General features: G+C 50.0%; 1 protein-coding gene across 1 annotated transcript in view; it reads left to right on the top strand.

The window, feature by feature from the left end:
* Positions 1–22,961, top strand: part of LOC127578273 (NADH-cytochrome b5 reductase 3-like) — a 644,669-nt gene that overhangs the window by 296,766 nt on the left and 324,942 nt on the right. The window lies entirely within an intron of this gene.

Genomic DNA, 22,961 nt, shown 5'->3' with positions numbered 1-22,961 from the left:
GGCTGAGGGGGGACCTTATAGAGATTCCTAAAATCATGAGAAGCATAGACAGGGTCATAAGGATTACAGTCTTCTTCCCAGTGTAGGGGAGTCTAAGACTAGAGGGCTGAGGTTTAAAGTGAGAGGGGAAAGATTTAATGGGGACGTGAGGGGCAGGTTTTTCACACAGAGGGTGGTGGGTGTACGGAACCAGCTGCAGAGGAAGTGGGTGAGGCGGGTACGGTTACAATGTTTGAAAGACATTTGGACGGGTACGTGGATAGAAAAGTTTTCGAGGGATATGGGCTAAATACAGGCAAATGGGACTAGGTCAGGTAGGCAAGTTGGGCCGAAGGGCCTGTTTCCGTGCTGTACTCTCTGACTGTATCTGAATGTTGGAGCAGTCTCGAAGGGCCTCCCCGTTTTCCCTGTTGTCGGGAAGGGAGCCAGCACTGACTGCAGCTCGCTCTCTGTAAAGTGGGAACCTCACTGCCCTTTCCCAGCTGGTGGTTACTCTGTGTGAACTGCCAGTCACCGAGAAATGTTGCTGCCCACCAAATCACAGCCGGACACACCGATCGTTAACATCGCAGCATCAAACCTTCTCCACAACTTCCGGCTCCAGCTGTGTCGTGCAGTGAGGTTTGTAAACACAGTGACTTCAGATAGCCTGAGCACATCTGGCATCGATCCTGACACAGGTGCAAGTACACTCTCTCTTCACATATCATCTCACACTAATTTTGTCAGCGTTGTAAAGCAATCCCTTGGTGGATGGATAGCCTGGAGCAGAAAGTAGACAACAAATGCCAGAGGCTGTATCTCACCGCCTCTGTTTTGGTGTGTTGCACATGTGTGGGGCAGAGTGGTAACACCCGTCCAGATCCCTGCACAGACTCACCAGGGACACATTAATGACAGTTAATCGTGACGTAACCCAGAATCCGGTGATAAAATGGGATCTGCACACTTCCAGTGGGAGCGGCTTCGACAGCTCACAGCTGTAGTATTAAACATCCATTGTGTGACTAAAGTTATAGAGCCATCACCTCGGAAACAGGCCCTTCAGCCCAACATCCATGCTGACCATGGTGCATGTCTAAGCTACTCCTATTTACCCGTGTTTGGCCCATATCCCTGTAGCTGAACCTGTCCAACTGTCTTTTAAATGTTGGCACTGTACCTGCCTCACCCACTTCCTCTGGCAGCTCGTTCCATACACTCACCACCCTCTGGGTGAAGAAGTTGCCCCTCAGGTCCCTTTTAAATCTTTCCCCTCTCACCTTTAATCTCTGCCCTCTAGTTTTTGCTTCCCTTCCCCTGGGATAAAGACAGTGCATTCACCCTATGCCCCTATGCCCATGTCCATAAGGTGTATAAGCCTCCTACGCTCCAAGGAATAAAGTCCTAGCCAGCCCAACCTCAGCCTCCTACGCTCCAAGGAATAAAGTCCTAGCCTGCCCAACCTCTCCCTATAACTCAGGCCCTCAAGTCCTGGCAACGTCCTCTGCACCCTTTCCAGCTTAACGGCATCCTTCCTGTAACACGGTGACCAAAATTGAACACAATACCCCAGGTGCAGCCTCGTCAACATCCTGTCCAACTGCAATGCTGATCGCTGGGAGTCAGATCTCAAATAATCGTTCCCATTGGCAACTGTGGAACAGGTGGTTAAAAGGCAGCTGTGGAGGTGAGGGGAAATGTGGCATGGGGGTACGAGGTGATCCCCAGGGGTATAGGCAACCCCTGGCCTTTGATGCAGTCCCATACTGTGAGAGTTGCTGAGGACTGGGCCAGAGGTAAGTCTTCAGTTCCCACTGGAGCAGAACAAGGTTGTGTGTTTGCAAGGTTTAGAGTGACCATGGACAGAGGGAGGGAGTGGCCAAACATCAGATGGTACAGGGGTGGTGGTCAGTGCGGTGTGAGGAGGAGGCACAGATCCTGCAGAGGAATTATCGTTTGGTTATAAGCAGGGAAGATGGAGCAAATTGTGGGAGAATTCAGAAGGAAGAATTGAAAAAGTAAATGATGATTTAACTGGAGTAAAACTACAGGTTTTTATACCTTCATTTCCAGGATCTGGGTGTCAGTGGCGAACCCGCATTTATTGCCCACCACCATCTGAGTGTGAAGTCTTGGTGAAGGAGCTCCCATTGTTTGGGATTCTGCCTCAGCTACAATGAAGGACCCTCCAGGTCAGGATCATACATAACTTGGATGGAAAACTGAAGGTGGTGGTCACAGAGTGATAATCCGTGCAGCACGAAACAGGCCCTTCGGTCCATCATGTCCATGCCCACCTTTTTGCCCATCTGTACTCATCCCATTTAGAGTCACAGATTTATACAGCACGGAAACAGGCCCTTCGGCCCAAATGGTCCGTGCCGACTAAAACACCCATCCAAGCTGGTCCCAGTTGCCAACATTTGACCCATAGCCTTTTAAACCTTTCCCATCCACGTACCTGTCCAACCGTCTTTTAAAAGTTGCCCACGTTAGGGCTGTATCCTTCTGTGCCTTACCTTTTCGTACGCCAGTCTAAATGTCCCTTAAACGTGGTGTGTATCTGATTCCACGTCCTCCTCTGGCAGCGAGTTCCAGATATCACCCACTCTCTGTGTGGGAGAAACCTACCCCTCACTCAACCTCCTCCCTCTCACCTTAAACCCGTGCCCTCTTGTGTTTGAGACACAACCATGGAAAAACATTCTGAATATCAACCATGTTCCTATGCACTTACCGATCTTTTCCTTGGCAGGAGAGGTGCAGGTTTGGGATGTGCTGGTGGGGTACCCCGGAAAAGTGTAGGTAGTGCACACCTCTGTGCGCCAGTGATGGAAGGAATGCCAATCAAACAGGCTGCTGTGTCCTGGCGTTGGGCTTCTTGAGGGTTGTTGGAGCTGAACTTAGATGGGCAGGTGTAGAGTGTTCCATCACACTCCCTGGCCTTTGCTTTGTAGGTGCTGGAAAGGCTGTGGGTGTCAGAGCTGAGTCACACACTGGGGGATACCCAGTCTCCAAGCTGCTCTTGTAGCCATGGTCCAGTTGTGGCTGGACCAGTTGAGCTTCTGGTCAGTGGTGACCCCAGGATGTTGATGAGGTGCAGCAGATAAGTCTGCAGACGTGAGCAGAAGCAGTGATGGAGCCCAGCAGTGTGACGGAGGTAGAGATGGGCACAGAGATGTGAGGGGTCAAACTTGAGGTTGGTCAAATATCGTGAACAGTCTGGTTCTGTTTCAGATGTTGCTGGGGAGATGTCATCGGGGAAGAGAGTTCGTGATGGGATCCAAGGACAGGCAGTCCCAAACACTGGACACCTGGACACTGGACATTGGACACTGGACACCTGAACATTGGACACCTGGACACTGGACACTAGACACTGGACACCTGAACACTGGACACCTGAACATTGGACATTGGACACCTGGACACTGGACATTGGACATTGGACGCCTGGACACTGGACATCCAGTCAGACAGCTGAGAGGCAGTGGAGGGGATACGAGGAGAGGGGTGAGGTAGAGCTGGGCATTGTGTTTTCAGAAGAACATCTCGCTGAAAACCAAATGGAAGAAAAGTGAAACTGAGAAAGTTAAACCAGGGGATTTGTGGAGACCTTGGACCAAATAAAAATGTCACTAGGTGTAAAAGGAATAATTTTCAGGAGAGTTATGTATTGAGAGGTGTGGATGGAAGTGCTAAAAATATACTCTAGAGATGGACAGGTGCAAATGAGGTGGCTGACATTTTATCAGCAATGTCACCCACCGGTGAAGATTAAAGACCACACCAATCCTTTGAGAAGTTTGTCCTGGTAGATTAAATTTAGGTAAGAGGTTTGGTGTCAATAGTTGATGTTGCCCTGGTCACCAGTGGAGTGGGACTAAAGTTGATTTGATTGGATTATTGAACCCAAACTATTTGTACAGTTTGATCTCACCACTGAAGGATGTTCCTTCATTTCTGCAGTACCTTTCCCGTCCTAAACAGATCCAAACGCTTTACAGGGAACTTGAAGCATTATGTTTTGATAAGTAATATTCAATGTGCCCAGTTTCCCCAAGAAAGCTCCCACCAAAGGCAATCCATGTAGACCAGGTGGTTTGAATGGTTATGCATCAATGGTACAGGGACAAGTAACTGGCCCAGAAAACCGGGAGAATATCTCTGTCCTGCTTTGAGATAGTGCAAGGAGATTTGTCCAGGTTCTACTGGAGTGAGCAGATGGGGACTCAGATTGTTGTGCGGTCTTAAAGCAGGCATTGCCCTGGTCACCAGGGACACACACATCTCAGGGACTGGTCAATCAGATCCCTTGAGTCGTAATTGAAGTGATTACCTTGGATGGCACTGGGGTTAGGGATGGATACATTTCATAGGTAGAAAGGCCTGTTGAACGGAAGCAGATTGTTTCAGTGTTCCCTATAACTGGAATCTCAAGGGTTCATTAAGTTGGTAAATTGGTTTATTATTGTCACATGTACAGTGGTACAGTGAAAAACTTTGTTTTGTGTGCCGTCCATACAGATCACTTCATCACATCAGTACATTGAGGTAGTACAAGGGAAAACAATAACAGAATGTAGATTAAAGTGTTACAGTTACAGAGAAAGTGCAGTGCAGGCAGACAATAAGATGCAAGGTCATGATGAGGTAGATTGTGAGGTCAAGAGTCCATCTTATCGTATTAGGGGACCGTTCAATAGTCTTATCACAGCGGGATAGAAGCTGTCCTTGAGCCTGGTGGTACGTGCTTTCAGGCTTTTGTCTGATGGGAGAAGGGAGAAGAGAGAATGTCCAGGGTGGGTGGGTTCTTCCCGTGTCTGCATGGGTTTCCTCTGGGTGCTCCGGTTTCCTCCCACATTCCAAAGACGTAGGAGTTAGGAAGTTGTGGGCATGCTATGTTGGTGTCAGAAGCGTGGCAACACCTGTGGGCTGCCCCCAGAACACTCTACACAAAAGATGCATTTCATTGTGTGTTTCGATGTACATGTGACTAATAAAGATATCTTATCATATCTTTGATTATGTTGGCTGTTTTATCGAGGCAGCGAGAAGTATAGACAGAATCCATGGAGGGGAGGCTGGTTTCTGTGACGTGCTGAGCCGTGTCCACAACTCTCTGCAGTTTCTTGCGGTCCCAGGCAGAGCAGTTGCCGTACCAAGCCGTGATACATCCAGATAGGATGCCTTCTACAGTGCATCGATAAAAATTGGTGAGGATCAAAGGGGACATGCCAAATTTCTTTAGCCTCCCAAGGAAGTAGAGGTGCTGGTGAGCTCTCTTGGCCGTGGCATCCATGTTGTTGGACATGTCAACCACCCAACACAGAACCAGAGAATCACTGATGATTATGGCACATTGTCTCAGCCACTCCCTCCATTTGAACAGTGAGGATAATTCACTGCTCAGCACCCTGAGATTCTGAAAGGCGATATATCAATGCAAATCTCTCTTTGTTTTTCATCCAGTGGGAATCAACATGTGTGCAACATCCAAACGTGAGAATAAGGAGAGCAGGAGGCCATTCAGCCCCTCAAGCCTGCCCCACCGTTCAACAAGATCAAGGCTGATCTTCTACCTCAGCTCCATGTTCCTGCTCCATCCTCATATCCCTCATTCCCGTAATGTCCAGAAATCTATTGATCACTGCGACAGAGTAAGTTGTCCCCAGATATCGGAAGGAGCAGAGCTGGACAAAGGTAGGGTATGCAGGAAGATGCACTGTGACAGGTGAAGGAAAACCTGCTGAGGGAGGTAGACTTTACACAGTGTCCTACAGGAGGAGAGAGAGGGGGAGGGAGGTGGAGAGAATTCTCGAGCCTGTGGCTCAGACAGCTGAAGGCATGGTTACCGTGGGTGGGGCAATGTAACTAACCCAGTAGGTTAGTAGTTACAATTCCCAGAACTCTGTGAAGCCGGGTGGTTTGGCCCAGCTGCTCTGACTGTGTGTTGGGTGGTCCCCACCTTTGCTTGTTGGGTTCTGATGACATCACAGGGAGACTGAGACTGGGGGACAGGGGTGTGGTGTTTGAGTTACTGGACCTTCAGCCAGAGTTTTGGACCATTGATCCAGAGACACGAGTTCAGATCTCACCAGGGCATTCAATTCTAGGCATTAAGTAACTGTGCCTCCCATCCCTGCTTATAACCACAGCCCTCCATTCCAGGCAACGTTCTGGTGAATCTCCTCTGCACTCTCTCTACTGCCACCACATCCCCCTGTAGTCTGGTGACCAGAACTGTACACAATAGTCTAAGTGCGGCCTGACCAATGTTTTGTACAGCTGCAACATGACGCCCTAACGCTTATACTCATTGTCCCAGACTACGAAGGCAGGCATTCCAAATCCCTTCTTCGCTACCCTATCCACCTGTGTCACCGTGTTCAGAGAGCTCTGGGCCTGCATCCCAAGGTGTCTCTGTACATCAGTGTTCCTGAGGTTCCTGCCATTTACTCTATATGTCCCACCAGGATTTCCCAAAGTACATTACCTCACACTTCCCCTCCATGGACTCTGTCTGCACTTCTCGCTGCCTTGGTGAAGCAGCCAGCATAATCAAAGACCCCACCCACCCGGGTCATTCTCTCTTCTCTCCTCTCCCATCAGGCAGAAGATACAAGGGCCTGAGGGCACGTACCACCAGGCTCAAGGACAGCTTCTATCCCACTGTGGTAAGACTATTGAACAGTTCCCTGCTACAATGAGAGGGACTCTTGACCTCACAATCTACCTTGTTATGACCCTGCACCTTATTGTCTACCTGCAATGCACTTCCCTGTAGCTGTGACACTTTACTCTGTATTCTGTTATTGTTTTTACCCTGTACTACCTCAATGCACTGTGTAATGAATTGATCTGTATGAACGGTATGCAAGACAAGTTTTTCTCTGTACCTCGGTACAAGTGACAATAATAAACCAATACCAATACCAATAAACCCCAGGGGTTGAATGACTTCCTTATCGGCTGTTCATTTCCACGATTCACATCAACCTCTTATCCCAGTCCCACTGCTGTTGAAACCATGCTTACATCTGGGTTCAACAGTCTCCAGTATTCCAGCTGTTATAACCAGCAGTACCTCCAATGCACCGCAACCCCAGCACTAACCCCTTCTTCTACCCTCCCGATAGGCACTAGCCCAGCATCCCATGCACTGGGACCCTCACCACCTCCACCAACATCAAATACTACCCTCCCAACCCAAAACTGGAAATAGGATGTCGCAACAGAGAAGAAACATCCAGAATGTGGAGAGCATTCTGCTTCAGGTCACTGGGGTTTACAAGGACCGCTTCCAATAAAATCGGTTTCACTGGAATCTGGGGTGTTCTGACTGACATATTGATGACGATTAGAGGACCCAGAGGGCAGTTGGCAAGAAAGTGGGTCCCCTGTTGGGGAACAGCCAGAATACAGGGGACTAAATTCGGGTTCTTCAGGAAGTCATTCCTCACCCATAGAGGAACAGGGTTTGGAACTCACTCCCCCAGGAGGCCAAAGATGTTGAGAGGATGGAGAGGGGTTAGCCCTGAGTGATGTCGGGCCAAGGCGGGGAGACGTATCCCAATTGGCTGTGGCCTGACTGATGGCAGACAATACTCGGGGGGCTGAAGTACCGCTTCCCGATTCTCTGTCTGAAATTACAGACAAGTTTCACAAAACTTCTCTGTAAAGGAGAAAACTGCAAATCAAATGGTCTTTGGAAGAAAACATTTGCTGCATGGAATCTGGGGATAAGAATCTGAGCTTCAGCTGAGATTGAAAGTGAAGATGAAAATCTTTACTCCGAAGTTTACTGGAGTTCGTACCAAGACTTCATAAACAAGGAGTGTACTCAGTGCCACGGCCGACTCAAGCAGACGCTTCATAGTTCCACGAGACATTGAGGTATGAGTATGAAAACCACATGGGGCTCCATCCCCCACCCTCCTTCACAAGATTCTCATCTCCACTGCCAGCAGCATACTGCAGTTAGGTAACACCAAGGCTGAAAGACACTTCATTACAATAGTGTGTATTGAATGCTCTTGCATTGTCTGCTTTTGCACAAAGCACACTGATCAACAGCAAGCTCAGCTGCTGCTTCCAGACTGCAGTGGCCCTGTCCTGATCACCCTTCCTACTGCTGACCTTACACACTGAGTAAACAATCTCCACTCAAACGATCAACAGAAAACCTCTCGGGATGGAATGGGTGCTGCCAAATGCAAAGTGTGGTGAATTCTTTCTATGAAGGTGATTTTTTCCATTTTAAGGTCTTGCTGTGGATATTCCCTGAAGTACACTGAGGTCGGTCAGTAGTCAGGGAACTAGTAAACGGGTTAGTGTAGATGGGTGCTTACTGATCGACATGGACATAGAACATGGAACAGTACAGCACAGGAACAGGCCCTTTAGCCCACCGTGTCTGTGCTGACCATGATGCCAATTTAAAGGAATCCCATCTGCCTGCACATGGTCCGTATCTCTCCATCCCCTGCCTGTTCACGTGTCTGTCTAAATGCCTCTTAAACGCTGCTTTCGTACCTATCCTGTCTTCTTGTTTCCCCTTGTCCAGTCCCTTCCCACCTACGTCCAGGACACCCCGCATGCCCTCCACCATTTTGACAACTTACAATTCCATGATCCCCACCACCTCACCTTCACCATGGACGTCCAGCCTCTATACACCGTCATCCCCCTTCAGAAAGGTCTTAAAGCCCTCCGGTTCTTTCTACAACAGAGATCCAACCAGTTCCCCTCTCATCCGCCCGGCTGAACTCGTTCTCACTCTGAACAACTTCCCTTTTGACTCCTCTCACTTCCCACAAACCAAAGGTGTTACCGTGGGCACCACGTGGGCCCCACGTGGGCCCCAGCTCTGCCTGTCTGTTGGCGATGTGGAGCAGTCAGTCCCTGTCCAACCCTTCTCCGGCACCACTCCCCAACTCTTTCTCTGTTGCATTGATGACTGCATTGTTGCTGCTACCTGCACCCGTGCAGAACCCATCAATGTTATCACCCTTGCTCTTAACTTCCACCCTGCTCTCAAACTCCCCTGGACCATTTCTGATGCTTCTCTCCCTTTCCTGCATTCCTCTGTCTCCATCTCAGGAGACAAACTATCCACTGACATTTACCCTAAAGCCACTGCTACCTGGACCACACCTGTCCCCACCCTGTCTCTGGGAAGGATGCCATTCCTTTCTCCCAGTCTCTCCGTCTCCACCGCACCTGCTCCCAAAATGAGGGTTTCTGCTCCAGGACATCTGAAGTGACCTCCTTTGTCAGGGAGCGTGGCTTCCCTTCTGCTGTGGTTGACGGAGCCCGGTCTCCCATCTCCTCTGTTCCTTGTACTTCTGCTCTCGCCTCGCCTCCCTCCAGACAGAACAGAGATCAAGTTCCCCTCGTCCTCACCGTTCACCTTCTGAGCCTCCACATCCAGCACGTCATCCTTCGTCACTTCCGCCAGCTGCAACGTGATCCCACCACCAGCAACTTCTCCTCCCCACCCCCTTCGGCCTTCCCTTCCACAGGGTCCACTCCCTCCATGACTCCCTGGTCCACTCACTCTTCCCCACCCACCCCTCCCCGACCCATGGCACTTTCCTCTGAAGTCCCTCCACCTCCTCCCTCACCACCATCCAGGGACCTAAACAGCCCTTCTAGGTGAGGCAGAGGTTCACGTGCACCTTCTCCAACCTGCTCTGCTGCACTCGGTGCTCCCATGTGGCCTCCTCTACATCAGTGAGACTAAGCGCAGACTGGGCGATGGTTCTGCAGACCCTGCAGTGGCCGAGCTCCCAGTTGCTTACCACGTCAACTCCCCTTCCCGTTCCCGTTCCCGTTCCCACACTGACCTGTCCGTCCTCGGCCTCCTCCACTGCCAGCATGAGGTCCAACACAAACTAGAGGAACAGCACTTCGTGTTCCGATTGGATAGTCTGCATCCCAGTGGGAAGAGCATTGAATTTTCCGGTTTCAGGTAACCCCGAGCTCCCGTGTTCCCTCTCTCTCCTTCGATCCAACTCCGGTCCTCTCATTGTTGTTCCCTTTCCCGTATCCCACCCTCCAGCACCCCCGTCACCAGCTTTTCCCCCACCTGGTTCCATCGGCCCTTCACCTCTCCCCCAGTCCCTCCCATTCTCACCTTCCTTACATCAGAGTCCAGCACCGCTGTGTCCCCACTTATCACCCTTCAGCCTCTGTCTCCACCTCCACCCTGAACCACCCCTCACCCCCTACCTGGCTCCATCTTCCCCCTTCCCCTCTCTCCTTATCTGTCTCCACCTATCACCTACCTGTGTCCCAACTTCCATCTCTCCCCCTCCCCCACCTGTCCGTCATCCTTCACCCCTCCTTGGTGCACCAATCACCTACCAGCTCCTGCCCCTCCCCTCCCCCTCTCCTCTTTATACCGGCCATCTCCCCCCTCAGTCCTGGCGCAGGGTTTTGACACAGAACGTCGACAGTGCCATTCCCCCACAGACGCTGCTCGGCTCACTGAGTTCCTCCTGCACTTTGGTTTTTGCTCCAGATTGCAGCGCCTGCAGTCCCTCGTGTCTCTCTTCCTTTGCACCGTATCCCCTGGTCCTCCAGAACGTCGGACAGGTTTACCGTGTCTCCTTCCATGAAGATGGACACAAACTATTTATTTAATTCCTCTCCTCTCTCCTTACTCCCCATCCTGTAAGACCCCACTTTACCTTGACACACATCTATTGTGTGTTTTTGTACCTTAAAGTAATGTATATACTTCAATGTTCCTTTAAATGCTCACTGTAGCCTTCCCCTGCACACCCTTTAATGCAGTTTCCCAAATCACCTACAACCAAGCTTGTCTCATGCCTCCATTGTTTCACCTGGTTTCAGATTGAATCTAATGTAAAACTCTCCCATGGTCACTCTTTCCTGGCCCCTTCAAGGCAGGATTAGTGATGAGCCCTTTTGCACTGCACACTACAGCAGTATCCTACAGTATCCTACTGTAGCCTGGTGGGATTTGTAAACACAACGCGGTGCCCATGTATCAGAGCCCAATCTACCGGACTCACACTTCTGTCAGCTTGAGAGCTCGATATTTCGTGCACTTTCTCATCAGCTGATGTTGGCTCTGTCTCAACGTTCTCCTGAACCTTCATCAGTTTCTCTCTCCCGCAGCCTGTGGTCCACCTACTTTGCAACATTTCCTCTCCGTGTTGTTTTTGCTCAGGGCACAGTCATGCATCGAGTGGTGCTGCTGTCCACCACTCCAGAGACCCGGGTTCGATCTTGGCCATGGGTGCTGTCTGTTTGGAGTTTGCACGTTCCACCTGTGACCCCGTGGGTTTCCCCCAGGTGCTCCGGTTTCCTCCCACATCCTAAACACGTACGGGCCAGTGGGTTAATGGGCTGACCTCTGTGCCACAGTGATGCTCTCATGTTAAACCAGGTGCTAATCCACTAAGCTAAGTGAATGAAAAACACCATGATGCTCGAGGAACTCACGTGTGCCTCTCGTAATATCATCTCTTAATGATCTCTTCATTTCTCTCAATCTCCCTTAATATCATCTACTGCATTCGGTGCTGCAGGTGTGGCCTCCTCTACATCGGTGAGACCAAACGCAGACTAGGTGACCGTTTCGCAGAACACCTGCGCTCTGTCCGTAACCGCGATCTGCATCTCCCTGTGGCCGGTCACTTCAACTCCCCCTCCCACACTATCACTGATATGTCAGTCCTCGGCCTCCTCCACTGCCGGGAGAATTCCAAGCACAGACTGGAGGAACAGCAGCTCATTTTCTGTCTGGGAACCTTGCAGCCTCACGGCATGAATGTTGAATTCTCCCACTTTAGGTAATCCCCACCCCCACCCCCCCCACCACCACCCCCCCACCACTACCACCCCCACCACCACCCCCCCCACCACCACCACCACCACTCCCACCACCACCACTCCCACCCCCCCCACCACTACCACCACCACCCCCACCACCACCACTCCCACCCCCCCCACCACCACCACTACCACCCCCACCACTACCACCACCACCACCTCCCCCAACCCCACCACTACCACCCCCACCACTACCACCCCCACCACTACCACCACCACCACTACCACCACCACCACCCCCCCCACCACTCCCACCATGATGCTCCTCTCCTTCCCTTTCCCAGTTTCTCTCTCTTTTTTCTCCTCTTCTTTTTTCTTTTCCTTTCTTACCTTTGACCCCTCCCCCCCGTGGATCTGCTCTCCCCTCCTCCCCCACACCTGCCTATCTACCTATCACCACCCTGTGCCCACCCCACCTCCCCTCTTCTGTCCATCTATCACTGCTCTGCTTTTCCCTCCTATATATTGGGCTTCCCCTTTTCCTATCTTCAGTCCTGAAGAAGGGTCCTGACCCGAAACGTTGACCACCTGCTTTTCTCCACGGATGCTGCCTGGCCTGCTGAGTTCCTCCAGCAGCATCATGTTTTTTGTCTAGATTCCAGCATCTGCAGTCCTTTGTTTCTCAAGCTAAGTGAATGGCTCATTTCTAAATATTTATCTCCTTTAAAAGCCTCACTTGTAGAATTATGTGAAACAACTTCCAAAAGTCCAAGTAACCTGTATTCCCAGACAAGCTCTCCCTACAGGGAATTGATGGGACCCCTTCTCCTGATCAACATTGACATCAAGTTTGTGTCATTTCAAATTTCCACCTGTTGTGAAAGCAACTACATAGAACACAGAACAGTACAGCACAGGAACAGGCCCTTCGGCCCATGTCTGTGCCGACCATGATGCCAGTTCAAACTAATCCCACCTGCCTGCACATGGCCTGTATCCCTTCATTCCCTGCCTGTTCAGCTGCCTGTCTAGATGTCTCTTAAACACTGCTCTCGTATCTGCCTCCACCCCCACCCCTGGTAGCCCGTTCGAGGCACCCACCGCTCTCTATGTAAAAAACTTGCCCCACATATCTCCTTTAAACTTTCCCCCTCTCACCTTAAACCTACGTCTCCAGTAAGTGAATCAGTACATTTAGGGAAGTGTCTTCCTTCTGCTGCCTGGTGTCTAAGTGCTGGACTTCCCTCCCTGAATGTCACCACCTCTCTCTGTTCTGCCCAGCTTCTCCTCAAAGCCTGCCTGACTGACCAAGCTCTGGGACGTCAGTCCTCACAGCTCCTCAACAGCTGATTGTCAGCTTTTAGAACATAGAACAATTACAGCACAATTCAGGCCCTTTGGCCCACAAAGCTGTGCCGAACATGTCCCTACCCTAGAAATTACTAGGCTTACCCATAGCCCTCTATTTTACTCAGCTCCATGTACCTAGCTAAGTCTCATGAGGTGACTTGGGATGTTTTCCCACAATAAAGGTGCTCTATAAATTGAAGTTGTTGTTGTAGTATACTCAGTGGACATCTTAAAGCCAGCATGTAATGCAGCCATAAAACCGGTGCGGAGTTTGCACGTTCTCCCTGTGACTGTGTGGGTGACCCGGGCGCTCTGGTTTCCTCACACGTTGTGCAGCCGCTGTAGATTGCCCCCCTAGTGTGTGGGTGAGGGGTAGAATCTGGAGGAACGATGGGAATGTGGGGAGAAATAAATTAGTGTAAATGGGTGCCTGATGGCCAGCATGTTGGTGGGCCGAATGGCCTGTTTCTGTGCTGTCTGACTCCCTGTCTGGAAACATGAAGGGAAAGCATGCAGAAATAGCACTCCCCGCCTTCAAACTGTAATATCTAACGGAAGGTTGCACATTAAGGGATCTTGTCTTTTTACTTTCCTTAATAGCTAGTTGTTAAACATGTGTAGGTCATGGCGTGTTAGTGCAGTGGTTATATTACACTATCAGTTATCTTGAATTGATTGTTCAGTGCAACATGAGTTCAAATCCCACCCCAGGCACTCTCAATTCCATCATGAAAGTCTGGTTCACGGTAAAAGTGATCACATTGCAAAATAGCTGATTCTCTGATGCAAAAGCAAAACCCTGCAGATGCTGGAAATCTGAAATAAAACAGAAAATACTGTAAACACTCAGCAGGTCAGGCAGCATCTGTGGAGAGAGAAACAGGGTTAATGTTTTGGTTGATGACCTTGCATCAGAGCTAGCTTTGGTTTTCTTATGTCCTGTGGACAGGGAGCTGTGTCTTCCTTACCGAACTTGCTCTGTGTGTGACTCCAGTCCCACAAGTGTGGTCGACTCTCACTGACCTCCTGATCTGGCACAGCGAGCCACTGGGTCATAAGGAACAATGGTTCAGAGACAAAGCTTGGAGCTGGAACCAGAGACTCAACAGCAAAGTTCCCAACAAAGGCAGTATCTGGGCAACAGAGACATCAATGAAAGCAAATATATAGAAGATAGAACATGGAACAGTACAGCACAGGAACAGGCCCTTCGGCCCTCCATATCTGTGCTGACCATGATGCCAATCCAAACTACTCCCATCTGACTGTACATGGTCCGTATCCCTCCATCCCCTCACCTCCTTATACTGGCTACCTCCCTTCTATCTTTCAGTCCAGAGGAAGGGTCTCGACCCCAAACATTGATTGCCCATTTCTCTCCACAGATGCTGCCCGACCCGCTGAGTTCTTCCAGCATGTGGAGACACAGAGACAGCAGATGCCGGAATCTGAAGCAAAAAGCAATCTGCTGGAGGAACTCAAGGGGTTGAGCAGCATCTGGACTGAGAGTGGAGAGGGAAGGTGGCCGGTATAACGAGGAGGAGAGTGGTGAGAATCACTAAAATAATTCTGAAGCGTTAGCAATTCCTTTCCTCCCACAGATGCTGCTCGACTGACTGAGTTTCTCCAGCAGATTGTGTGTTGCTAAAAGCAACCACAAAACTGTTGGGATCTTGTAAATTCCCAACTGCTGACCCTCGGGAAGGCAGCCTATCGCTCTGGACTCTGGAACTCCAGTCCTATCCCACATCAATGTGATTGACTTTTACCTGTCCTCTGATGTAGGCCAGCTAGACATTGAACGCATTCACTGGGAGAATAAAAGGAATAGTTAAAAAGGAAAAAAATCATCAAAGAAATTTGAAGCATCGACTTCAAAGGGATCCGACTGACAGGACCGTTTATTTCCTGTTGACCGACCTGGTATTACACAACAAAATGTGGCCATTAGCACAAAGTAGCTTAGGAAGGTTTTAATATTAAAGTGGAAATCAAGAATATTAAAGGTCAATTGGCTATTTGGGTAATTTAACACACAAAGTGAATCGTGGTATTTACGGGGTGAAGCTCATCCCAGGACTGAGAGCGCAGTTAGCTGCGGGTCAGAAAATACTGGTGGCACCATCCCCATTCTTTCCAGTCAATCAATAATTTGTCAATAAGTACACCTGATCACACCTGATAGCAGACGTGGGGTAACCTCTGAAACAGTCCCTCAGGATTGATGCTGCCTCGCTTCCACGCCAGTTCTGTGGGTCCTGAGGCAACTGATGAGGTCAATGTTGGGTCCCCAGACTTGGTCCACAGATGGAGCGGGTGGGTAGGATGTTTCTGGGGTACCACTCCTGCCATTTATACAAGGCTGTGTGTGACTCTGTGAACCCTCGAGGTTCTCAGCACCACCTCGAATGCTCCTTCTCCACTCTGGCCATTGTGGGCTGGAGGTTCTCAGGAGTCAGGTTCTAACCATATTGTTGAAACTTTCCCTCTGCCTGTAACCTCCTCCCATAACAGGGCTCGGCATGGAGGGTCTGTCTGGGAGTCTGATATCAGGTGTGCAAACAAAGTGACTTCCAATAGGAACTGAGTGATCGCAACTAGGGCCTTGATGGGGGTGTTGTCCTGGGAGGGAATATAACATAACACGTAAGAACAGGAGCAGGAGCCGTTCTCCCCTACAAACCTGCTCCACCATTCACCAATGTTACAGCTGATCTTCCCACAGCACCACCTCCACATTTCCTGAGGGAACACTGACCTTGGTTCACATACTCCCAGGGGCTTTGGAGGGTGCAACTCCTTGAGGTGCCAGAAGCGTGGCGACACTTGCCGGCTGCCCCCAGAACACTACGCATAAAGATAAATATTGATGTACATGTGACGAATAAAGAGATCTTATCTTATCTTATCTTAGGTGCCTGTGTCATCACCGATTAGGTGACCCAAATCCCAGAGAGCAGGGACCACTGCTGCCCAGTGGACCATGAACTTTGCACTGAGTTTGAGATCTTTCTGTTCTTCCGATGGCGCACTGGAGGTGATGGAGAATGCCTGCCGCCACCCAGAGGTGGTCCCAAGGTATTTTCCAGATTTTCTCCATGAAGGGTGGGGTTGTACATTTGGGGCAGCTCGGTCAGGGACCTTTGTCTGCGGTGTAGACTGTAAAGTCCATGAATTCACTTGCTTCATTGAATGTTGGATGACGGAATGTTGGTCTCCATGCCCATGATGGTTCAACTGCTGAGGCTAGAGCGACCTTGGCTCTGGAATGAGGTGACATAGCTTGAACAGTTTCTCACTAATCCTTCAGCCACTTCTCCTGCGACGGGATTTGTTGGCTGTGAGGTACGGCATTGTGGTGAGAAGGGCTGGGATAAGTGTTGAGTTGATGATGCAGCCTTGCTTGACTCTGACCCTCACTGAGAGTGGGTCTGTTTGGACCTCTTGGTTAGGATCGTGGCTTGCTTGCTATCATGAGGGAGATTCAGTCTGCACAGATCAAATGGAATCCCACCACATACTGAAACCAGGTAGCCCTTCATTTCTGTTTCAGCCCTTTGGAAGATCTCTCCACTCCCCTCTCTTTCCCCAATCACGTGCCATTTTTCCTCTTTAAGTATTTATAAAATTATCTTTGGAAGCTCCTGTTGAACCTTTTGGTCCTGTTGTCCTTTGGCGCAGACTGCCCCAGATCACAATGCTCCCTGTGGAGAAATGCTCTCCTCCTCTCCCCTGTCCTCTGGTCAACCCCACATCACTGGAAATAATCCCCTTCTATCAAAACCATCCGTAATTTTCAACAGCCATATCGAACCTCCATGCTCCAGCTTCTCCATGGGACGGTTCCACCCCACAGCTCCAACAGATGCAGCTTTCCCAGCATTACAAGAATGGCTCACTTGGACCGAGCTATCTTACATCAGGAACAGCTGGATCAGAATGCCTTACGCCAGGGTATATTGAATCAAATTGTATTAAATTGGACTGCACTGGATCAGACTGCATTGGATCAGGATGCAGTGACTCAAGCTGCAATGGAGCTGACTGTTTAGAGCTGCTGCAATAAGACCAGAAGACGTAGGAGCAGAATTAGGCCATTGGTCTGCTCTGCCATTAGATCCTGCCTGACTTATTTTTCCCTCTCAACCCCATTCTCCTGCCTTCTCCCCGTAACCTTTGACACCCTCACTAATCAAGAACCTATCAACCTCCGCTTTAAATACACCCAGTGACTTGGCCTCCACATCCATCTGTGGCAATGAATTCCACAGATTCACCACCCTCTGGCTAAAGAAATTCCTCCTCATCTCTGTTCTAAAGGAACATCCTTTTATTCTCAGACTGTGGCTTATGGTCTTAGACGCTCCCACTACTGGAAACATCCTCGCCACATCCACTCTATCCAGGCTTTTCAATATTCGGTAGGTTTCAAAGTTTGTTTTTTGTTCTAACAAAACCTTAATAACGTTTTCCTGAGAAATTATTTTAATTCATACATTGGTTAGCAATGTTTAGAAATCCTCAAGCTGGGTCTGGATGTGTGCAGACACGGTTAACATTAATACAGGTCTGTCATTCCCTTGAAGCAATTCCCAACAGGAGAGGGGAACCATTCCTTGTCCAGGATCGCGATTCCCTGACCAGGATTTGTTACTTTGGTAAACCAACCAGGGTCATTTGTTTCTATGTTTACGCAAGAGACCGAGTTTTGTACAAAGACAGAGGGTGAGGAATGCAGGACTGACCTGTGCATCTTCGCAGTCTGGACCTTGAATACTGAAATTATCAGTCAGTGACTAAAAGTCAACGGGGGCGAGAGTTTTAAGCAATTCTATTTTCATACAAACATTTGTTTGAAGTTCTTCTTTCAAACAGTTGAGAGACTGATTTGTAATCAGTGTGCTAAGCATCTAGTCAAGAATAGCATTGTGTGTAGTCTTAGTAATTATGGATTGAACTGTGGGGGCTGGGGATGTTAAAAGAGCTAAGCAAATGGAGCTTGTTGTTGTCAGATCAACCACAATCCCTCCCCTGTAACAATGCCCGAAGCTTCCCTGGTTTGGACCACTCTGTGGTTACCTCCAGACATTGCTGGCCAGTCTCCCTCCTCTTCACCCAAAACTCTGCTGTCCTGTGTCCTACCTCACACTGCCCTGTTCACCCACCTCCCCCATGCTGACCTGTACTGGCTCCTGGTCCAGTGTGACTCCCACACCCCTGCCCCATCTCTCCATCCACTCTCCTCCAGCCCTCCAATTGTGGTCCTTCAGATCCAGCCTCTTGACCACCCTTGATTCCCGTTGTTCCTCCACTAATGGCTGAGCCTTTAGCTGCCTGTGTCCTGAGCTCTGGAATTCCCTGCTGAAAGCTTTGTGTCTGTCCGAAACTCTCTCCTGTCGGATGTTCCTCTAAATCCTCCTCTTGCCCCAATGGCAAATACTTGAACTATTTTGTGATTGAATCAAGTCAAAAGATTAACCATTCCAAGATCTGTTCTACTGCCAAAACACCTCACCTTCAGGGCAGATGGGAGTGGCAGAGTTAAAGTCAGCAGTTAAAGTTTGAGAGGAGTGAGTGGGGGTGCACAGCCCTACGGATGAACGACTGTAAGTCAATCCAAGCCATATTGTTCTGACAAGAAGTCTTTGACCTGACACTTTAACTGTGTTCCTCTCCTCACAGATGCTGCCTGACCTGCAGAATGTTTCCAGCACTTCTGTTCTGTTTCACATTTCCACATCTGCGATCTGTTGATTTTCGAGCTCTGTTGCTGTTCAGTGTTTGGACCCAGTGAATGTCACATGACAATGAGGCATTATAGGATTCGAGCAAACACGGGGGCGCACGAGGGGCTGAAGGTAAAATGTGCACTCCTGTAGATACCTTCACGCCTAACACCTCGAGAGGCACATCCAAACCCTGCTCCAGGGAGCAACAGGTGGATCAAATACTCACTGCCAGAGGAACTCAGCAGGTTGAGCAGCATTTGTGGGGACAAAGGGATGGTCCACGTTTCGGGCTGAGCCCCTGCATCAGGATAAGATAAAATAAGATATTTTTACTAGTCACATGTACATCGAAACACACAATGAAATGCATCTTTTGCGTAGAGTGTTCTGGGGGCAGCCCACAAGTGTCGCCACGCTTCCGACGCCAACATAGCATGCCCACAACTTCCTAACCCGTACGTCTTTGGAATGTGGGAGGAAACCGGAGCACCCGGAGGAAACCCACGCAGAGACACAGGGAGAACGTACAAACTCCTGACAGACTGTGGCCGGAATTGAACCCAGGTCGCTGGCGCTTGTAATAGCGTTATGCTAACCGCTACACTACTGTGCCTGAGAGTGTAGAGAGGTGAGAGGGAGGGGTGAGGCAGGGGCTGGGAGGTGATGGGTGGAACCAGGTGAGGTGGGACACGATGGGCAGGTGGAGCCAGGTGGGTCAGGGGTAGGGAGGGTGGGGCAGGAGAGAAGAAACCCAGGTAGATGGGTATGTGGGGGATGGACAGATGGAAATGGGCAAGGTGAACAAAGGGAGAGAGATCCTGGGTGGAGCAGGAGGAGTGGGAGAGGGACACGGTGCGTGTGGGTTACCTGAAGCTGGAGAATTCAGTGTTCCTCCCATTGGGTGTGACCACCCGAGGAACTCACCATCCACTTGGATGGAGCACACATCAGGGGAACAACATGAGAATGAGGGGTCTGGATTGGCGGTTCAGAACATTCACATCACTCTGTGCCTGATAAACGATGCAGTGGACAGTGAGGTGTCTCAAATAGAGAATTACAGCCAGACGATCAAACACGGTCATGGACACCAGGGACGACAGATGCTGGAACCTGGAGCAACACACAAAGTGCTGGAGGAACTCAACGGGTCGAGCAGCATCTGTGGAGGTAAGTGGTCAGTCAATGTTTTGGATGGAGACCCTTCACCTGGACTGAAGGGTCCAAGTGAGGGGCCTAGACACAAAACGTCAACTGTCCACAGTCATAGCCACATCCATTGTGCAGCCTTCTAGGTGTCAATCCTCAATATTGTGTTTGCATTGTATAAAACACTGGTACTTTGATTCTCTGCAAGTGTTTTATTAGATCTGCCCTGCAATCACTAACTACCCTTGGCCCTGTCAGGCACCTCCTGCCTGTCTGTGGAAGTGTCTGCCATTCCCACATTAAGCTGAACGTCCACCTCAGACTCCACAGAATCGACGTGGAAGTTCGTCCTTGAACTGCTAACAACGAGAGGAAATACAGAGGCTGAATTCCCTGCTCTTCTTCAAAGTAAAGATCTTTACATCCATTAAGAGGGCAGATAGGTGTTGGCCCATCCAAAACATAACACCTGCAGTGGTGCAGTAGCCCCAACGTTGCAGCACCTCCGACGTCCAACATTGCAGCACCTCCAGTTGTGCATTAATTGCAGCAGTGCAGCATCTCCTCAGGATTGCATGAGAGATGCGAGAAAGATGTTGGTCTTTGGAATAAAAACCAGAAATACTGGAAACACTCAGCAGGTCAGGCAGCATCTGTGGAGAGAGAAACAGGGTCCACATTTCATGTCTGAGACCCTTCACCAGAGCAACTAGGTTTTGGTGGTGACCTTGAACCCAGAGGAAGTTATGGGAGTCTGATACGGAGGTACACATGGGCCTGGGGGAGGGGGTAACATCCAACCTCACCAATGAAGGAAGGTGTGTTTATCCAGAGCTTACTGAGGCCAAGGGGACAGACAGTCTCTGCTGGAAGTGGGTCCTTTGTTGCTGCATTGATAAAAATGACACAAATTAAGAGACATTTAACTGTAGCAATTGTGAACAACGGCTGCAGTCACTGACTGAGAGCTCCCCTGATAACAAAGGACAGGCATTCTATACAACAATTATAGCTGAGAATGACAATGATTGAGCATACTGTTCCTGCACTCAATCCTCTGTCATTGCAGACCCAGGTGTGATATGACTGCACTAATCATAATGCAAGATAATTTCTACCCTTAACTCTCATTTGAATATTACTAACATCGGGGGCTCTTATCACCCAGAGGTTCAGCTGGTACAGCTACACTGCTCTGGTGATCTGGTTCGATGCCGACCTCCGGCACTGTCTGCGTGGAGTTTGTACGTTCTCCCCATGACCGCGTGGGTTTCCCCCGGGTGTTCCGGTTTCCTCCCACATGGGCTTGGGAGGTTATTTGGCTGCCGTGAATTGTCCCCAGTGTGTAGCTGAGTGGTAGGATCTGGTGGGGGGGGGGGCTTGGGGGGAGTTGATGTGAATGTGGGGAGAATGAAATGGGTGAGGGTAGGATTAGTGTAAAAATGTTTGGCACAGACACATTGAAAGCGGTGTCACAGGTAGACAGGGCATTGAATAAGGCGTCTGGCACGCTGGCCTTCATCAGTCCGGGCACTGAGTACAGGAGTTGGGACATTATGTTGCAGTTGGACAGGACATTGGTGAGGCTGCACTTGGAGCACTGTGCACAATTTTGGTCGCCCTGTTATAGGAAAGACCTGGTTAAACTGGAAAGAGTGCAGAGAAGATTTACGGGGATGTTGCCAGGACTAGAGGGCCTGAGTTATAGGGAGAGGTTGGCCAGGCCGGGACTTTATTCCTTGGAGCGTAGGGGACTGAGGGTGACCTGACAGAGGTGTGTAAAATCATGAGGGGCATCGATAGGGTGAATGCGCACAGTCTTTTTCCCAGGGTTGGAGAATTAAGAACTAGAGGGCACAGGTTTAAGGCGAGAGGGGAAACCTCTTCATGCAGAGGGTGGTGCGTATATGGAATGAGCTGTGGTTGAGGGAGGTATAAGATAAGATTTCTTTATTAGTCACATGTACATTGAAACACACAGTGAAATGCATCTTTTGCATAGAGTGTTCTGGGGGCAGCCCGCAAGTGTCGCCACGCTTCCGACGCCAACATAGCATGCCCACAACTTCCTAACCCGTACGTCTTTGGAATGTGGGAGGAAACCAGAGCACCCGGAGGAAACCCATGCAGATACACAGGGACAACGTACAAACTCTTTACAGACAGCGGCCGGAATTGAACCTGGGTCGCTGGCGCTGTAATAGCGTTACGCTAACCGCTACATACATTTAAAAGGCACTTGGAAGGTCCATGGAGAGGAAAGGTTTAGAGGGATATGGGCCAAATCCGGGCAAATGGTACGAGCTTAGATGGGAATCTTGGCCGGCTTGAGGGGCCTGTTTCTATGCTGTATCTCTCTTTGACCCTAGGTATCTCTGACTCTATAATTTGTATTCTTTCCTGGGGACTGGGTATTGCTCTGAAGGTCAGCATCTAATGCCCGACCCCACTCTCTGCCACGGTGGCAGTGAGGCATCTCCTGAGTGTCTACGTGTGGAGGAGGTGCTCCCACTGTGGGGCCCTGAAGGTGTTCACAGGATGCCAGTGTTCTTGTCTGTGTTGGCAGCCCAGGGCACAGTCTGGAGAGAGGTGTAGGAGTCACAGCAACATTGACCAGGCTCTGCAGCCTGTCCTGTACATAGCACTCACTGACCCAGGGGGTGCCAGGATGGAACAGTGGAAACTGTGAACCAGTGAGCTGCAGGGTTGTGGGTAGCCTTGGACTCTTTGGGTTTTGTGCTTCTCTGTGGGACTCCCCAGCCAGGCACTGAGCTGATGCGGCAAAGTACAGCCACTAATTTTCACACAGCAAGATCCCAAATGTGAAATTTTGGGGAGTGACCGGGAACAGTAAGAAACCCTGGCTGAGGGAGCGCCGCGACGTGGGAGGGTGCTGAGGGAGCGCCGCGCCGTGAGAGGGTGCTGAAGGAGGGGCGGTGCTGAGGG

This window comes from Pristis pectinata, chromosome 15 (assembly GCF_009764475.1).
Source record: "Pristis pectinata isolate sPriPec2 chromosome 15, sPriPec2.1.pri, whole genome shotgun sequence".
Classification (NCBI taxonomy): Eukaryota; Metazoa; Chordata; class Chondrichthyes; order Rhinopristiformes; family Pristidae; genus Pristis; species Pristis pectinata.
This window is presented reverse-complemented; position numbering and strand designations above follow the sequence as displayed.